This window comes from Catharus ustulatus, chromosome 22 (genome assembly GCF_009819885.2).
Source record: "Catharus ustulatus isolate bCatUst1 chromosome 22, bCatUst1.pri.v2, whole genome shotgun sequence".
NCBI lineage: Eukaryota > Metazoa > Chordata > Aves > Passeriformes > Turdidae > Catharus > Catharus ustulatus.
The window spans coordinates 10,169,278-10,186,664 of NC_046242.1; the positions used below are offsets into that span (position 1 = coordinate 10,169,278).

At 53.3% G+C, this 17,387-nt stretch overlaps 1 protein-coding gene across 1 annotated transcript in view; it reads right to left on the reverse strand.

Annotated features, from left to right (window-relative positions):
* Positions 1-16,569, reverse strand: part of CALN1 (calneuron 1) — a 140,809-nt gene extending 124,240 nt beyond the window's left edge. Inside the window, exon 1 of the mRNA XM_033078551.2 lies at positions 16,386-16,569. The gene's annotated coding sequence lies outside the window, so the exon portion shown is untranslated. The remainder of the gene's footprint in view (positions 1-16,385) is intronic.
* Positions 16,570-17,387: the final 818 nt, after the last annotated feature.

Here is a 17,387-nt window from a genome sequence, read left to right on the forward strand (position 1 = left end):
GGTGGTGGCAGAATACAGCCACAGCAGGACCTGTCCCCATCCGCAGGAGCTGTCCCCATCCACGGGACCTGTCCCCATCCACGGGACCTGTCCCCATTCACAGGAGCTGTCCCCATCCACGGGACCTGTCCCCATTCACAGGACCTGTCCCCATCCATGGGACCTGTCCCCATCCCTGGCTGTGCCTGAGCCACGTTCCCAGGAGGAGCGGGCACGGTGTTGGAACAGGGCCTCACTGCTGTCCTGCCAGGGTGAGAAACAGGAGATTGTGGAGCAGATCAGAAATGAACAGAAATGAACGTCTGAGCAGAGTCACCCCTGGGAGGGAGCAGACAGTGGCTGCTCCTGGAGTGCAGCCGTCCCTGTGCTCTGATTTCTGCCTCACTGCTATCTCACCAACAGAAAACGTGGCACCCCTGGGCCCCAGGTCTGCAATTCCCATCCAGACACGGCTCTCCCAAGGGACTGCTCTGCTGTTCTGTGCAGCTGCTCCTCTCCATCTTCCATTCCCATGATCACTGAGCTTGGAAAAGATCTCCAGATCATCCAGTCCCAGCTGTGCACAAATCCCCACCTTGTCCCCAGCCCAGAGCACTGAGTGCCATGTCCAGCCCTTCCTTGGGCACCTCCAGAGATGGGGACTCCAAACCTCCCTGGGCAGCCCCTTTCAATGCTCGACAATGCTTCCTATGGGGAAATTCCTGCTGATGTCCACCCTGAGCCTCCCCTGGCCCAGCCTGAGGCCGTTCCCTCTCCTCCTGTCCCTGTTCCCTGGGAGCAGAGCCCGACCCCCCCGGCTGTCCCCTCCTGTCAGGGACTTGTGCAGAGCCACAAGGTCCTCCCTGAGCCTCCTCTTCTCCAGGCTGAGCCCCTTTCCCAGCTCCCTCAGCTGCTCCTGGGCCTCCAGCCCCATTCCAGGTGCCTCAGCAGGGATTTTAGGAAAAGCTCCATCGTGGGTAAACACCACCCTGAACTGCTGGGGTCCTTTCCTCAAGAGTGCTCACTCTGTGAGAGAGGAAGATCAGGAACAACAACCCTAAAATAAAAATTATCAAAGAGAATACTGAATGAAACCCCTTTTAACCCCCTCCCTAAGACACCTCCTCTGTCCTCACCCCCAGCCCAGCTCACAGCACCCCAGCGAGGCTGTGAACACCTCGGCAGCCGCTGTATCACTGAAAGGGTTAATTGGGAAGGCATTTTCCGCCCAGCCCCCTCGCTGGCCCAGCACTGGAGGCTCCTGGCCCTGGGTTCCCTCTGCTCCTCCTGGCTCCCCGTGCCATGGCAGGACGCGGCCGCCCGGAGCCAGCGCCGATGGAGCCGCGCTCCTCTAGGCACATCCCTCCGTGGCACTCGGGTGACACTTTCTGCAAAAAAGGCAGGAGGAGCACAGACACAGACACGGAGTAAAGGGGAGGCTGGGTCCAAAGCGGGGGTGACACTGCTTGCTTTCCTCTCCACTGGCAGAAAAGCAATTCTGCTCATAAGAGGAGAAACCCAGCTCCAAGGAAAAAGAAAGGTCCTCACATCACTTCTTCCATCAGGCTGACACCTCTTCATCTCGGGGAATTTAACATCTGTTACATAATTCAGGGAACATGTGGTTATTTTCCAGGTTTATTAATAGCCCAAAGCCCCCAGCTGAAATGAAAATGAGCAGCTGCTCCAGACTTCACCTCTGGAGAAGGGGTTGGGAGCAGGTACGGGGCTGGCTGGGGCTCAGGGCTCCCTCACACCACAGCTCCTCCTGGCAGGCCAGAAAGGACACGGCTTGGACTGGGGCTGAGACAGCTGCATTCCCATATTTCCCCCAGTGCTTCTTCCCTTTCACATCTCATTTTTCTTTCCAGGAGAGGCAGAGGATGGTGGAGAGGATCACAGATGTTAGAGAGGGTTTGGGGAAGTGCAGAGAGGAGGGGAGGGAGACAGTGGATTGTTGTACCCTTCATCCTAAAACACTTCCACTCACAGGTCACTCAGTCACTTCCAAGATATCCAACAGGGCTTGCAGGCACTTCCATGCCAGGATTTAACCCTGAATGCTTGAGCTGCCCTCTCACTTGAGGAACAGGCTGAAGGAACAACCTGGCACCTGGACAGAGGGTGGGAAGGTTGTCTGTGGCTCTGTTCCTGTGGGGATGGAAGGGAAGTTCCATGAGCACCCCTCTCCACACCAGAATGGTTCCTTGGATGCTCCCTGATGTTTCCAGGTGGGATGCAGTAGGTAAAGGTGAGGCTGTGGCTGGGACACAGCCACAGGATATTCCTAAAACACACAACCCACAGCTCACATCAGGCAAAGGGAGAGGCAAAGCTCCCCCAGCCGCCTCCAGCCCATTCAGGGATCCATTAATGGATCGTACAAATTATCTCCTCACTCTCTTGAGGGTCTTAGCAGAACCCAAAGTTCATCTTGATTCACTTCCAAATCCCTCTGTGGTTTTAATCCAGTGCACAAACCCCAAACCTGACAAACCACAGGGACTGGTGAAAACCTCTTCACTTGCTGGCAAGTGAAAGCCGGGAAATTCTGCCCACAAGGGGCGAGGTCACCAGAGCCCAGTGGTGCCCAGGGAGGAGCATGGCCCTGGTGCCTGGGCAGCTCTGAGCCACTCTGGGTGCAGCCTCTCCAGTGAGAGCAGGGCACCTGTGCCCAGGCTCAGCCAGGGACTGGGAACAGCAGAGAGCAGGGCTGGAACTGCAGCAGTCAGAAACCAGGAGCTGCTCCGGCTCCAGCTCCAGGAAATGCCTGAATACCCCCAGGGCTGAGTGCACAACTCACACATCTCATCCCACAGGGTTTAAAAACAGGCAGGAAATTGGGGTTTTCTCCATGTTCAGTGAATATCCAGTGATTCACACAGGGCAAGGCAGCAGCAGGGGAACATGAGGGAAACCCCCCAAGGACAGCTGGGAGGTGACTCCAGTGCCAGGGAAAAGCCTTGGCTCAAATCCTTCCTCCCAAAGGAGCTGGAGCTGCCTCCAGGCAGCACATCCCAGCTTCTGCCTCACTGCTGCACCAAAGCTGACCCTTGGGACTGCAAACTGCTATTGCCATGTGGCCGAGAACCAGGGGACACAGGCTGTGCCTGGGAGACCTGGGAAGGGGAGCATGGACAGGACCTGGAGCTGGGCTGGCATTGGGTTTATCCAGTAATCTCCAGACCCTACTGCCTTGGTTGTTCCCAGCCCAGGGATGGGCTCAGCTCTCCACTCTCCCCACTGGAGAGCTTCCCATGGAAACTAAAATGATCTGCTTAAAAAAAATTAAGTGAACAATTCCTCTAAATCTGAGATCCAAACTGCTTCCTGACCCAAAGTAGAAGGGACCATTCTGGGAGAGGAAAAGAGCTGTCAACTTTAGCAGAGTTTGACTCAAATTTTCTTTTTTCCCTCCCTGTGGCCACCTTTTTCATTCCCCACCCAGCTGAAAGTTCACTCATTTTTACTTTCACAGGCTTATTTTTGCTGATCACTGAGCCATGCTTATCTGACCTCCTGGATCTGTGACAATCATTTCTTATTCCTTATCCTGTACCTGGGCTGATCCTCTAAGCTTTGCTGGAAGGATTTGGACAAAAATACTATTTTTGACTACTTTTGACAGAATCTTCCATTCCAACTGCTATTTTTTGCCTTCATATCCTTTTCCCAATATCTGCAGGGTGGGAGTTCTGGGGTCAATTTGACTTAAACAATTACAGTTCAACTGCAACTTAAACAATTCTGTTTATTAGCACAAATGCAGAGGTACAGGATATTAGGGAAGGAGGGTGCTGAGTACCTAAAAGCTCTTGGAAATTTAAAAATCATCTAATTATTTCTGTTACCCAACAAGAGCTTCACACACTGCTCACTGTCTTTAGAAAAAGCAACTGGCAACATCAGAAAAATTATAAATTGACAATTCCAAGTGACTGACCTCCTGTTCCTATTGTGCGTTTGCCATGGAATGAAAGAAAAACAGGAAAGAGTCTTGCCAAGGTACGGGGAAGAAAAAAACAACAACAAAAATGAATGAGATTTTGCTGGCAGAATTTGCAAATTATCCCTGCTCCCTTTCACCCAACTTCCGTCACATAATTGCTGTGTGCTGCAGCAAATTCCCTGGAAATGCTTCTGCTGCGAAGGTGGAAGCAGCAGTTTGTGCAGAGCAAGAGACTCCTGTCCTCAGAGCCCAGCCAGGAATGAGGCACGAGCAAAAGAACCAAAGAGAAACAGGTTTAGGTCCAGACCTGGCAGGTCTGGCTCAAAGCCAGGCTCCAGCAGGTGCCTGCGAGGATGGCCAAGCTGGAGTGCCGGGGAGTCAGTGTGGGATGGCAAAGGGCTGGGGATGGCAAAGGGCTGGTGAGGGCAAAGGGCTGGGGATGCAAAGGGCTGGGGATGGCAAAGGGCTCCTCTAGGGAGGGCAAAGGGCTGCCCTGGGAAGGGCAAAGGGCTGCAGGCTCTGACAGCCAGGGAAAGCACAAACCAGACTTTGGGCTCTCAGAGATGTCTGGGCTCAAGCAGGGCTTTGCAGCAGTGTGAGGGCACAGATGTGCTCAGCCAGCCAAGGAGGCCTCTTCCATCCCACCTCCACATCCTGCTGCTGACTTCACCATCAGCTCCTGGAGACTGCAGCAGGGAAACCAAAGTCACCCCCAACCCACACTGCCACTGCTCATGGTGGCACTGACCCCTCAGGAGAGATTCCAGGCTGGAATACCGGCTCAGGGAGGGACAGAGTTGGATCTGCTCCATGGTGGGAATGACCAAAGCAGGGCCCAAGGGTGGACCCAGTGCAGGCAGTGCCTCCACAAGCAGTCCTGCAGGCTCTGAACTCCCTGAGCTGAGTGGTAGTGAGCTCAGGGAAAAGGGAGAAATTCGATCCAAGCTCCACCCAAAAAGCTCAGTCAGGAGCAGATGAAAACAAAGCTGCAGTGGAGGTGCAGAGGAACCTGCAGGAGGCTGAGCTTAACTGGGCTCCATGAGCACGGGGTGGGTGGGACCCAGGTGAGGATGCTCCAGGGCATCACAGGGTCATGGAATATCCTGGGTTTGAAGGGACCCCCAGGGATCACGCAGTGCAGCTCCTGTCCCTGCACAGACACCCCAACAATCCCAGCCTGGGCATCCCTGGCAGCTCCTGGAGCTCTGGCAGCCTCGGGGCTGTGCCCATTCCCTGGGGAGCCTGGGCAGTGCCAGCACCTCTGGTAGAAGAACCTTTCCCAACCTGACCCTGCCCTGGGACAGCTCCAGCCCTTCCCTGGGTCCTGTCCCAGAGCAGTGTCTGACCCTCCTCTGCCTACCATGAGGACAATGTACCTGTGATGAATCCCCCCTCAGTCTCCTCTGCTCCTTTTACCTTCATGGCCTCCTTTGGAAGCTTCCTAATGGTTTCATGGCTTTCCTACATTGTGATACCCCACATTTCACAGATATGTGAGATGAGGCTGGCCCAGCCCAGAGCAGAGCAGGACAATCCCTCCCAGTGGACCCAGGACAGGGTCACTGTCCCCAGGGCTCTGGCAGCGCCAAGGCTTGATCCCAGCCTTTGGAAACAGGTAGCACTGGGATCCAGATGCTGAGTACCTAAGACTTTGTCACCTGTCCTGGCATCTTGGAGTGCTCCTCTGAAGGTGGCCAGAACCACACTGATGGAGGTTGGACAGGACTTCAAGGCCACCAGGTCCCCCCTGTGCCCAATGCCCACCCTGTCCCCAGCCCAGAGCTCCAAGTGCCAGGAGATTTAAATGATCCAGGGCTGTTACAGCACAAAGCTCTTGGTGCTCCTGTGCAAATCAGGGACTGGGCCTCCTGACGCAGGAAAGCAAATGTAAGGATTTGTAAGAAAAATGGATGCAGTTTCCTCACCTTAGTGTGTACTCTGTGCCATTCCCTGAAGTCACTGCACTTGAATTTACATGTTTTTCTAAAACAGGACTTGGCTGCCAGCTCTTAAGATCTCTAAAATAACTTTTTCTATGCTGTTGTTGTTTTTCAGCAGCACTTTGAGCTATTACTTATCAAAAGGGGCCTCATTTCCCCAAATTAAATAAATACTCCATAAAGTATGGGACATATAAATTAGGCTGGTGTGATTTCAAACATTCTGGGGTTTTGGTAAACAAAATCTATTCTGTATTTAAACTCTGCAGCTTTACCTCATGCAGTATCACTGTGCAAAAGTTTTAATTTGATTATATATCTTATTAACTGTGCTCTTGTGTGTCCTCCCCCTTTCTCTCCTCTTCTACTTATTTACTTTAAAATAAAAGCCAATCATCTCTCATACAGCACTGCAATTTTCATCAGAATTCTTCTGCTAGCAAAACATATTTAAGGCTGACCCTGACAACCATTCTCATTTTCCTTCAAACACTTCAATTATTACTTAATTTAGGCCTGCTTGAATAGTCCTGCCACCTCTAATTTGACCACTGTCACAGCAATGCAGGACTGACTTCAAAATGAAAGGGGTTAGAAACTGCCATCAATGAACGAGTGATGATGGGTAATTATGACTTTCCTCAATATTGTGGGGGCCAAAACTCAAACCCTGGGGTCAGTTCTGGGCCCCTCATTCCAGGATGGACATTGGGAAGGGAGCAGAGCTGGGAAGGGGCAGGAGCCCCAGGAGGGGCTGAGGGAGCTGGGAAAGGGGCTCAGCCTGGAGAAAAGGAGGCTCAGGGGGGACCTTGTGGCTCTGCACAAGTCCCTGACAGGAGGGGACAGCCGGGGGGGTCGGGCTCTGCTCCCAGGGAACAGGGACAGGAGGAGAGGGAACGGCCTCAGGCTGGGCCAGGGGAGGCTCAGGGTGGATATTGGGGAAATTCCTCCATGGAAAGGGTGGTCAGGGATTGGCAGTGGTGCCCAGGGAGGAGCATGGCCCTGGTGCCTGGGCAGCTCTGAGCCACTCTGGGTGCAGCCTCTCCAGTGAGAGCAGGGCACCTGTGCCCAGGCTCAGCCAGGGACTGGGAACAGCAGAGAGCAGGGCTGGAACTGCAGCAGTCAGAAACCAGGAGCTGCTCCAGCTCCAGCTCCAGGAAATGCCTGAATACCCCCAGGGCTGAGTGCACAACTCACACATCTCATCCCACAGGGTTTAAAAACAGGCAGGAAATTGGGGTTTTCTCCATGTTCAGTGAATATCCAGTGATTCACACAGGGCAAGGTAGCAGCAGGGGAACATGAGGGAAACCCCCCAAGGACAGCTGGGAGGTGACTCCAGTGCCAGGGAAAAGCCTTGGCTCAAATCCTTCCTCCCAAAGGAGCTGGAGCTGCCTCCAGGCAGCACATCCCAGCTTCTGCCTCACTGCTGCAGCCCCAGCCCTGGGGTTTAACCAGGTGAGGATGTGGCACCTGGCAACATGAGGCAGTGCTGGGGAACAATAAAGAACAGTTGGATGTAAAAACAGCATCCCTGCAAGCAGAAAAACTCTGGGTCTGAGATGGCCAGGAGCAATCCAAGGTGTCACAATTGCTCCTATGACTGCAAATGTAGATTACACCATTGTAGTGGTTTAGATCTGTTAATTTTAATATATCTATTTTTTGTTGTGTGATAAAATTAGAATTAAAGGTAAGGTAGGTTTAAAATATAAAAACGAACCCTTCCCGGGTTTGCTGACTTTAAAATGAAAATTCATGAAAACAAACGAAATCTTTTAATTAGTTTCTCAAGCTATCAACAACCAAACCAGCCTCCAATTATTTCCATTAACTCACAGAGAAAATTTTGAAGAAAAAAACTTCTTCTAAGTACCAATTAATACAAAACTAACACAACCGTGTATATACATGGACACACCTGACTATATATATATTATGCAATCTATGTAAATACACAAATTTTATATTGATTTTAAAAAGGTATAAATGTACAAACACACTGTATACCGATTGTTATATAATTTAAAATTATATAACACATTAAAAATTGAGAGGCTGCTTGAATAGAAATAAAAAAGAAGTTAAAAGATTAAAATAACTGCTTTAAACTCTCTGTTGCAAACCTGGAATAATCACAGACTAGCAAACCAAGCAGAGGTAAAAGGAAAAAAGGTTGTGCAGCAGCCCAGCAGAGCAGGAGAGCTGAAATGTTCTGCTCAAAGTGCATCCAGGGAGGACAGAGATCCCTGGGTGTGACAAATTGCTCGGACTGCAGCAGTGGGGTGGCCAAAAAGGGCTCTGAGCAACAACTCGCTGAAGAGGCACCACCAAAACCCCTCAGAAGCAGGAGGGGAAGGAATTCTGGCAGGGATGTGGCTGATGGGTGAGCACCCAGCACAGCCCAGTGCTAAAAGGACCAGGGAATTGTTTGCATTCCTTTTGTTCTGGAGGAGACAGGGAAAGGAGGCAGAAATAAAGATGAGCAGTCAGTTTTCATAATGGAAACTACTTCCCACTGCAGCCCCAGAGAGCTCTGTAAAATTGCCCCACTCAGTTATTGGGGGATTACCTGGGGACTGGAGGTGTGTGAGTGCAGTGACAACTTTCCTTAATGGCACAGAGTCAACCAGGATGAGCAAACCCTGAACTGCTGCAACAGCTGCACAAAAATTGTACAAAATCCAGCGTCTGAGGTCTAAAGAGCTGAATTTCAGAGGCAAATCCTGCTCAGGAGAAAAGACCCCACTGTCTCCTTACCCAGTTCTGAGCTCTGGACCCAGCATTGCAGGCCAGGAAGGAGAGACTGGGAGGGGTGTGGAGGCTGCTTTGGAAAGAGCCACAGGAAAATCCAATGTGAGAGATCTCTGTCAGAGAAACAGAACAAACTGGAGCTGTGCTGCTGCCTGGCTCTGCTGGGCACCTGCAGCAGGAATAAATCCCTGCCCAGAGCACTGGGAAGGGAGATAACAGAACGAGGAAGGGTGAGAGAAGGGAAAGGAGCTTGGACAGAGACACAGAGTGAATTCTGCACAGAAATAACTGACACATCAGGCCCCTTCAGTGGGCAAAGAGATGCTTGAAAGGGATGTCAGAGACACTTACTAAAGCAGAGTTTAATCATACCCTCAGCATCACCGAGCAAAGGCAAGAGAGAACAAACACTTGCTGTTTCTCACAGCACCAGACCCAAGAGGTACCCAAGGAAATATCCTAAGAAGTCATTTCAAAAGTAGAAAAAGGCAGAGGAAGTGTTTTTGCAAATAGTGCCCAATTATGTTGTTGAATTTTTCCTGGAAGACATCAAGTGTTCAAAAGAGGAAAAAAAATAATGCCTTGAAAATGAGAGACAGCCTTCAGCTCAGGAAGTTTTCAGCAGGGGTTGAGAGGAGCTGGGGAGTTGGAGGAGGAATGGGCTGCACTTGCCCTTCTCCAGGAGATGAGGTGAGAGGGGAATTTGTCCTCTCTAGAGGGAGAGTCCCAAGGATGGAGCTCCAGTACCAATTCCCTCCATCTCTGTGGCTTTTTTCCTACTGCCAGAGAAGCAAATATTTCCTCCAGGAGCTGCTGGACACTGAGAGCTACAAGACATGTTCCAGCAATTTAATGTGGATCACAGTTTGGATATGAAGTGTTTAAATAATGGTCAAGAAAAAGCCCAGTGAATCATCACCGGTGACCCTGTGTTTTGCACAGAGCAGGTTCTCTTCATAATTCACACTCTTAAACTCAGCTAATCTGTTCTTTCAAACCCTTTAGGGTGAATCTCAGGCATGGCATCACCAAAATTCAATAGCTTTAAGGGACTTGCATGAGCTTTCCTTAGGTAGTGGCCTGAGGGGTGGCAGGGAGGGAGGAGGGAAGGCAGACTTTGGTTTCTGCAGGTCCCAGAGCGAGTTCTGGGCTCTGGCTGTCGGACCAGAGGCAGTTGTGCTGTACAAACACCCGTGCAAAGGATGCTCTCCATCCCAGCACTGCTCTGCAGCCCTGCCTGTGGCTGGAGCTCAGCACCAGGGAGTGCCAGGTCTAAAAATTTATAAAATTTTTATAAACAATTTTTTTATTTTGGTGTTTTCTCTCCAGAGGCACATGAGAACGCACGAAGGAGGTGCCCACAGGGGACAGTCCTTAGGACAAGGGCAGGGTGATTGAGAACCTTGTGTTTCCTCACAACCCCACTGAAAGCGTCTCTGGATCTGGGAAAGCCAAGGGAACCTCCCCAGGCTCCCCCCCTCCTTTCCTTCCTGCACTTCTGCCTGCAGCTCCCATGGTCACCACTTCCCTCCCCTAACAGCCAGACTCTCAATCCACAGCAATCCCCTCTGGCCTTGGGGACCCAGGCTTGCAGAGGTGCTGAGCCAGAGGAGCAGCACAACAACAGACCCAGTGCCTGTGGCTGGGACCAAGGTCCCCCCTGTGTCCCCAGGCACTCCTGTCCCACCTGAGCATGGATGTACAGGCACACAGCAGCTCCTCTGATCCAGCCTACACCTCTGGGCCATCATCACCAGGTGCCAAGGTTTCCCATGGAATCCCAGACTGGTTTGGGTTGCAGAAGCCCATCTCATTCCACCCCCTGCCTGGGCAGGGACACCATCACTGCCCCCATCAGTGGCTTTGGCATTTGCCACCTGAGCCTGGAGCAGTTTTGGAGCCCAGCTCGGACCCAGAGCAAGCTCTGCTGGGTTTGTGAGCTGGCACGGGGCAGAAATAGGGTCAGCGTTCCCAAAGGGATCAGCAGGGCTGTCCAAGGCTTCCTGATGCCTCTGGCTGCTCCCAGCCTCTCTGGAGCTGCAAGGGTTTTCTCAAGTATTAAATGAGACCCCAGGTGGAGCCCCCTTGCCTTTTGTGCCAGAACAGGAATAAGCCTTTATCACCTCATCATCCACCCTCTCACACCGCTCAGCTGGAAAGAGCAGGGACAGCATTTTGCACAGATCCATCTCCTTCCTGTATCCCAGAGAAAGCCCCTTTTACAGCTCCCATTCCAGGAGGGAACAGGATATTTACCTATAATCCCAAAGAGAGCATTTTTCCTTCAATCGGGCCACAGGACAAAACTGCACCTTCAATCCATGGTACAACCTAATAGAGAAAATAATCCATCTACTCTTTCAGCTTCTTTTTATGGATTATCCAAACTGCCTGGATCTCCCTTCCCACTGTATTCAGCAGAACTTGGAACAGCTGTGGGCTCTATGGGGTGGGAGCAGTGGGGCTGCTGCTGTGCCAGGGTGCAGCTGAATGGGGTCCTGCCCCATCAGGCTTTTCTCTGGGTTTTTCTTTGAGGCCAGGATGGGTTGGGATTAATCCCACTGGTGTTATTTGCATTACAACAGCTCTGGGATCGGCACCTTTTGTTCCAGAAAATGGGATTTTGCATGTGACCTCTTTGAGAGGAATTTACCAAACCAACACAGCTCTGCATGGACTGAGGTGCCAAGGGACAGTGCCACCCCACAGAAACTGCTTGGCACTGTCACAGTTCCACGTGGCAGCAGTTAACACGTGGGACAGTCACACTCATAACACCCTCTGTCCATCACCAGGACAGAGGAATTTTGCCCTTCCCAGGAGCCACCATGGAGGACTGATCCCTACCCTTGCTGAGACTTTGGCAGAGGGTCAGGGAGGGATCCTGCCCTGTGCCCAGCCCTGGGGGCACCTCTGGAGTGCTGTGCCCAGCTCTGGATCCTCAGCACAGCAGGGACAGGGAGCTCCTGGAGCGGGGCCAGCACAGGCTGTGAGGATGAGGAGGGCCTGGAGCATCTCTGTGCCCAGGAATGGTTGAGGGAGCTGGGGCTGTCCAGCCTGGAGAGGAGCCCCAGCTGAGAGGGACCCTCAGCCCTGGGTGTCCCTGTGTGCAGGGAGGGGCAGAGCAGGGCCCAGGCTCTGCTCCAGGGCCCAGCAGTGGCACCAGAGGAACGGGCAGGGACTGAGCCCAGCAATTGCGCCTGCACAGGAGGCAGAACTTCTGCCCTGGGCAGTGCCCAGCCCTGAACAGGCTGCCCAGGGAGGGGCTGGAGTGTCCCTCAGCAGGGATATTCCAGAGCCACATGGACACATCCTGTGCCCTGTGCTCTGGGATGGCCCTGCCTGAGCAGGGAGGTGGCACCAGTGACCCTCTGTGCTCCCTTCCAGCCTGGACTCTGGGATTCTGTGGCACTCTCCTGCTGTCTCCTCCTGCACAGCCCCAGGCTGGGAGCCAGCTGAGGTGTCAGGCGGGTTGCAGATCATTACAAGCCACAAACATCCCCCAGGAGTCACATCCTGGTGACTCCTCCAACACAGCAGCAGCTCCATGGCAGCTCCTTGTTCTTAAGAACCAGCAGCTTTCTTGTGCTTAACCCCTGGAGACCTTTACTCTTCCCAAGTTAATCCCTTCCCAGCTCCATAGGCTGCTTTGCCACAGTGGATTTATGAGGCAGCAAAAATAAAACCACACTCTGAATAGGTTCCTGTTTCGTTTGCAGCTCTGGGGGTGCCAGCTCCTTCTTGCCTTTGCTCCTGCAGTGGAGCCTCCAGGAGAAACCTTTCCAAAATCAGCAGGGGCCTCCCGCCAACTCCCAGTGAAGCATCAGCAGCTCCTGAGGGTTTATTAATCCCCTTTGAAACAGTGCCTGAGGCTCCCAGAGCACTTGGGCAGTTCTCAAACTGGAGTCCAGGCTTTGGCTGGAGCCAGGAGCAGCCAGTCAGTCAGTTCTGAGCACAAGAGGATTTAAAGGGTGAAACCTGCATCAAACTGGGCACCATCTGTGTGCATGACTTTCTTGAAAATTTGCTCTCAAGGATCCCCAGGGCTCCTGACACAATTTGGTTTAACTCTATTTAAAGACCAGCCTCCAGCAGACATCGATTTCGGGCACTCTCTGGCTGACCATGAGCACAAGGTTTGCATTGTCTGGGCAGCCTCTCACCTCCTTCCATTCATGTGGGGTTTAAAATTATGCACTGAGAGTGGCTTCAGTTCAAAAGGCTAAAACGTGTCCCAAAGGAGAGGGGGGGGAAGGTAAAAACATCAAAGAAGACAAGAGCACAGCGGGAGGTGGATGAAGCTGCTCCGAAAGGCCACCCAAGCCCAGCCAAGCCACCCAGATGACCACAAGAGACAATCATGATCAGATTGATCCATCCCTGCAGGTCCATGGCTGGATCCTCCCATCCTCTGGCTGTGACTCTGCCACCCTCAGCCTGGCACACCATGCTGGTGTCTGTCCCGCCAGCATTTCCCTCAATAATAGTGCAATTTCATTCATATGCTGTGTTTTTACCATTTCAGACTTCTGTAGACTGCCTTTAATTTATCAGACTAATTCCAACTGCAATACCCTGCCAGAGATGGAGAAAGGGCTTGACAAACATCCCTTGCTCTAAATAAAAGAATCTATTAGAGTCTAGCAGCTCAAAGTAGTAAATTTAGGTTTTATCTCCATCAGATCCATATTGGTCCCTTCCTGCTCCAGACACCCTGCTGGGTTCCTTTTGTTTAAAGGTGACTGGCAAAGGGAAAGCAGAAATGAGAGCTCTGCCTTGTGTGTCTGGGCTCTTTCCACTCTACAGAGTCAAGGAAGTAGGAAAGGTTATTGCCTACTATAAAAATAGAACTATTTTTCTGCCTCTTCCTTAGAAATTCAGCTCTAGTTTGGAGCAGGAAAATCTTGGCTGTTTGGAGGTGGGCAGACAGAGCAAGATGGAGCAAATGGCCTGGTGGGACCTTTAAACTCAGCCCTTTGTGCCCACCTGGGGATGGTCCCTGGTGGTGCTGTCAAGGAGCCTGGGGAAGGAAAGGGCTCTGGGGCTGCTCAGAACCTGTCTCACAGAGCATTCCTGGGGACTCTGCCACACCTGCCCAGGGCCTGCTGCTCAATCAGGGCTCAAATTCACCTGTCCCACCAGCCCACCACCAACATCTGCCCAGATGGGGAGGGACCAGCTCGGCACTACTCACCATTCCTGGCTGAAGAAAAAGGGGGGAAATTCCAAAAAGGCTTTCTCATCCCCACAAAGAGGAGTTCCAACTCAATTATCTCCTTTTAGAAAAGAAACCCTGGTGCAGGCCACCTTTAATGTGAGGGATAGATTCCAGGTGAGCAAGTCCTGTCCGTGCCTGCCAATCCTCCCAACGCCTGGGCTCGGGAGTGACTGAAACCCAGCACAATGAGCTTAATCACAGAGCACAAAACACCAGATCGCGCTAATTGCTGATCTCAAAAATATCTCCTCCCCCCACTTCTTAATCTCAGTGTTCCCAGAATGAAATGAAAAAGTCAAACCTGGGCACCCAGCCCTTCCCCTTGCAGCGCACTGCTCCTTCCCTGCTCGGGCATCCAGCAGGACACAGATCCAGGCTCGGGCAGCACAGGGGCTCAGGAGGGAGCTGGGAGCTGCCACAGAACTCCATCCTGCGCTGGGATCAGCTCCCAGCCGCTCTCCCTGGATCCCAGGCTCTGCTGTGGCTCCAGCTTCTCTTGGGAGCGCTGGAGATGCGAAGGGCTGGGCCCAGGAATGATCCGTCCATGCCAGGACGCATTCCCTGAGAGTCAGCAAAACTTTTCAGCCCTTCATTTCATTCTATTATTTCTGCTGATGGCACTATAAATAATTACTCCCCACCCTCCGTGTGCTTGAGCTGCTTTGCTCAAAAAAGATGCACATTTTGTTCATCTTTTAACACGCTGCTTGTATTTTTTGGTGGTTTGCAAACCCTGCTCGTTGTTCTCCAGCTCTGCAGGATGGAGGGAACAGGTTCCAGGGGCCTCACCTGAGAAGAGCTTGCCTGCAGCCCCGCTCAGACCGCGGGAGCAGGGCTTTTTAACTTGCAGGCACTTTCAGGTTTCCTTGCCAGATCATTTTCGTTCCTTGGAGCTGGGAACAATGGAGCCATTATCCCACCTCTCGGTCGCAGGGGACAAGCTCCTTCCTAATGTCATCAAAGTCACAGATGGCTAAAGCGCTGCCGAGGGGTGGGAACGGCTGAGGAAAGTGGGGAAAACCAAAAACCTGAAAGCCCTGGGGTGCCCAGCACCCCGTGCTCTGTGGGATCAGCACGGAGCCGTGCCCTGCGTTTCCCTCTGTCCTGGCACCTCTGCTTTTCCTTGCAGCCCCTGCGCCTCCTCCTCTCCAAGTGTCACTCCTTCACTGCCCGAGGCAAAGTGTTTTGCTGCCCACAAACCACCTGATCCCTGCAGAGACTGCTGCTCAGCGCTCATTCTCCGACCCATGGCTCCACTCTCCCTGCTCGCTTCCAAGTTCCCCGTCCCGTCTTTCCCTCACTAATGGCAAACACCATTGGTGAGGAGGAAAAATCCCATTTTCCTGGCCCAGCTGTGGGCTTTGGGCCGTGCTGAGTTGACAGGATTCCCTCCCCGAGCCCTCTGCCCTGGGAGATGACGGCGAGGCAGAGTTTTTCCCGGTGGATTAAGAAAAGCGGTGTTTTTTTTTCGTTTTTTTTTTTTTTTTTTTTTGCTGTGCTAACGCCTCAACATGCAGAACATAAACAGCTCCTCTCCTGATTTCCTGAGAGGTGGCTACCATCGAGCACTTCTCAAGGAGATTAGTGGCTGCTTTACCAATCCTATTTCAAGCCTCGAGGAGGCTGCTATTTGTCAAAAGTGTTATTAACCTCCGATAGGCACCAGGATAAATGTTTGCTGGCACAGCCTCTTTCCCTCCGGGATCCAGGCAGGAGAGAGGCTCACCTGGGACCGGCTGCAAAGACTCGAACGGGCTCTCATTAAGGTCAGGGCACCTTAAGGATGCACCCACCTGAGACGGGGACGAAGGAACGACAATCCATAATTTAAGGGAAAAGCCACGTTGCGTGGAAATATAAACAGAGAGTCACTCGGTTAAGGAGGAGAGGGGGAGAGGAAAATCACTGGCTGAGCGGGGCAGCTCACAGTTAAATGTTCGCTGGGCACAGGGCTCCTGCTGAAGGGCGATTTATCAGCCCAGCTAAGGCTGGGGTGGGTGAGAGTGCTGGGGAGAGGAACTCCGGCGTGTGAACAACGCTGTCGTTCCCAGTAAAGCGGGGAATTCGCTCCGCGAGGCTCTCCAGAACTGCTCTGCATTGCGAGTGCAATGCGCATGGAAGGATGTGGCAAAACTCCCCTAACCTGGGAGAGAGGGGGACGGAGAGGAGCGGAGCGGAGGCAGCGCGGCGGGGACCAACTTCTGCCGTGATTTATGGGCCAGCCATCCCAACTTATCTTCTGCTGAACGGCAGCTCCGGGATTTAAGCAGCGAGGGGGAAAAAAAGCCACAACTCCGGGTCATGCACTCAATGATTTAAGAGGGAAGGAGGGGAGAGGGAAGGGAGCGGAGGTGGCAGGACAGGCAGCCCCGGGCCCCAGGTGCACGGTGGGAGGACTCCTCCTGCCACCGGCCCCGCGTGTGCCACAGCGACGCGTTCGACTTTCTCCCCGGCAAAGGAAAACACATGGGAAAAACAGGGGGATGCTCCCGGCTGCCAGGCAGGAGCGGGAGAAGCCGAGCCCGCAGCCCCGTCCCTCGCGTACCTCCAGGCGCCGGTGCCCGCGGAGCCGCGCTCCCGGTCCATGCCGTGCCGGAGACGGAGCCCGAGGTGTCCTGGGGAAGCGCGGGCGGCTGCCGTGACTTGGGAATACAGAATATGGTACAAGCTTTAATTAAAAGAGTCTGAAGGCTCTCTCCTGCTCGCTCGTCCTTTTTTTTGCAGTACCAGATCGGATTTAAAGGGCTAGAACCCCAATTTGGCACTGCTGCTCCCCCCGGAGCGCCGCGCTGCCGCCCGGGCCTGCCAGTGCCAGCATCCTCCTGCCGCCCGTCGGGGGCATCCTGGCAGCCCGCGGGGCCGGGGCCCGCAGCACCGGTGTGCGCTGGCAGCAGCAGCAAGGTGGGAATCAAGGCTCCCTCCAGCAGGCGCGGTGGGCGGCGAGAGGGGATCCCAAGGCAGCGGGGTGGGCGAGAGCAGCCCGAGCGCTCCCGAGGAGCAAAGTTTGCGCTCTAGCAGTGCTCCAGAGAAGTGGGAGGAGGAGGATCATGTCCCTCTGTCCTGGCGATGCCACCACCCTGTGGCAGTGCCCAAAGGCGTTGCCCCTCCAGTGCCAGCCCTGGGTGGAGCGGGGCTGTTGGGAAGAGCTGCGTCACCCCGGCTGCTGGGCAAGGGAAAGGAGAAAGCGAAAGGGAAGGGAAAGGGCTGCGTCACCCCAGCCCAGCTCTGCAGGACGGGGTCCTCAGCCTCCTGCCCACATCCCGTGAGCAGGGAAGCAATTCCATTTGGATTTGGAGGCCACTTGCTGGTGCCAAGGCAGTGAGGAGACAACCTGGCTCTGGCAGCATGCGAGCAATGCTGATCCCTCCTCCAGCTCCAGGTCCCTCTCCAGTCCCAGTCGCTCTCCAGACCTCCACGGAAACATTCGTCTGGGCTCTCAGTGCTCCTCAGGCTGCTCAGCAGGTCAGCACTGGCCAAGGCACGGTGTCAGTCTTCCATCCAGCATTCCCAAAAAAAGGAAGGAGGGGATGAAGAGCAGGGTTTCCAT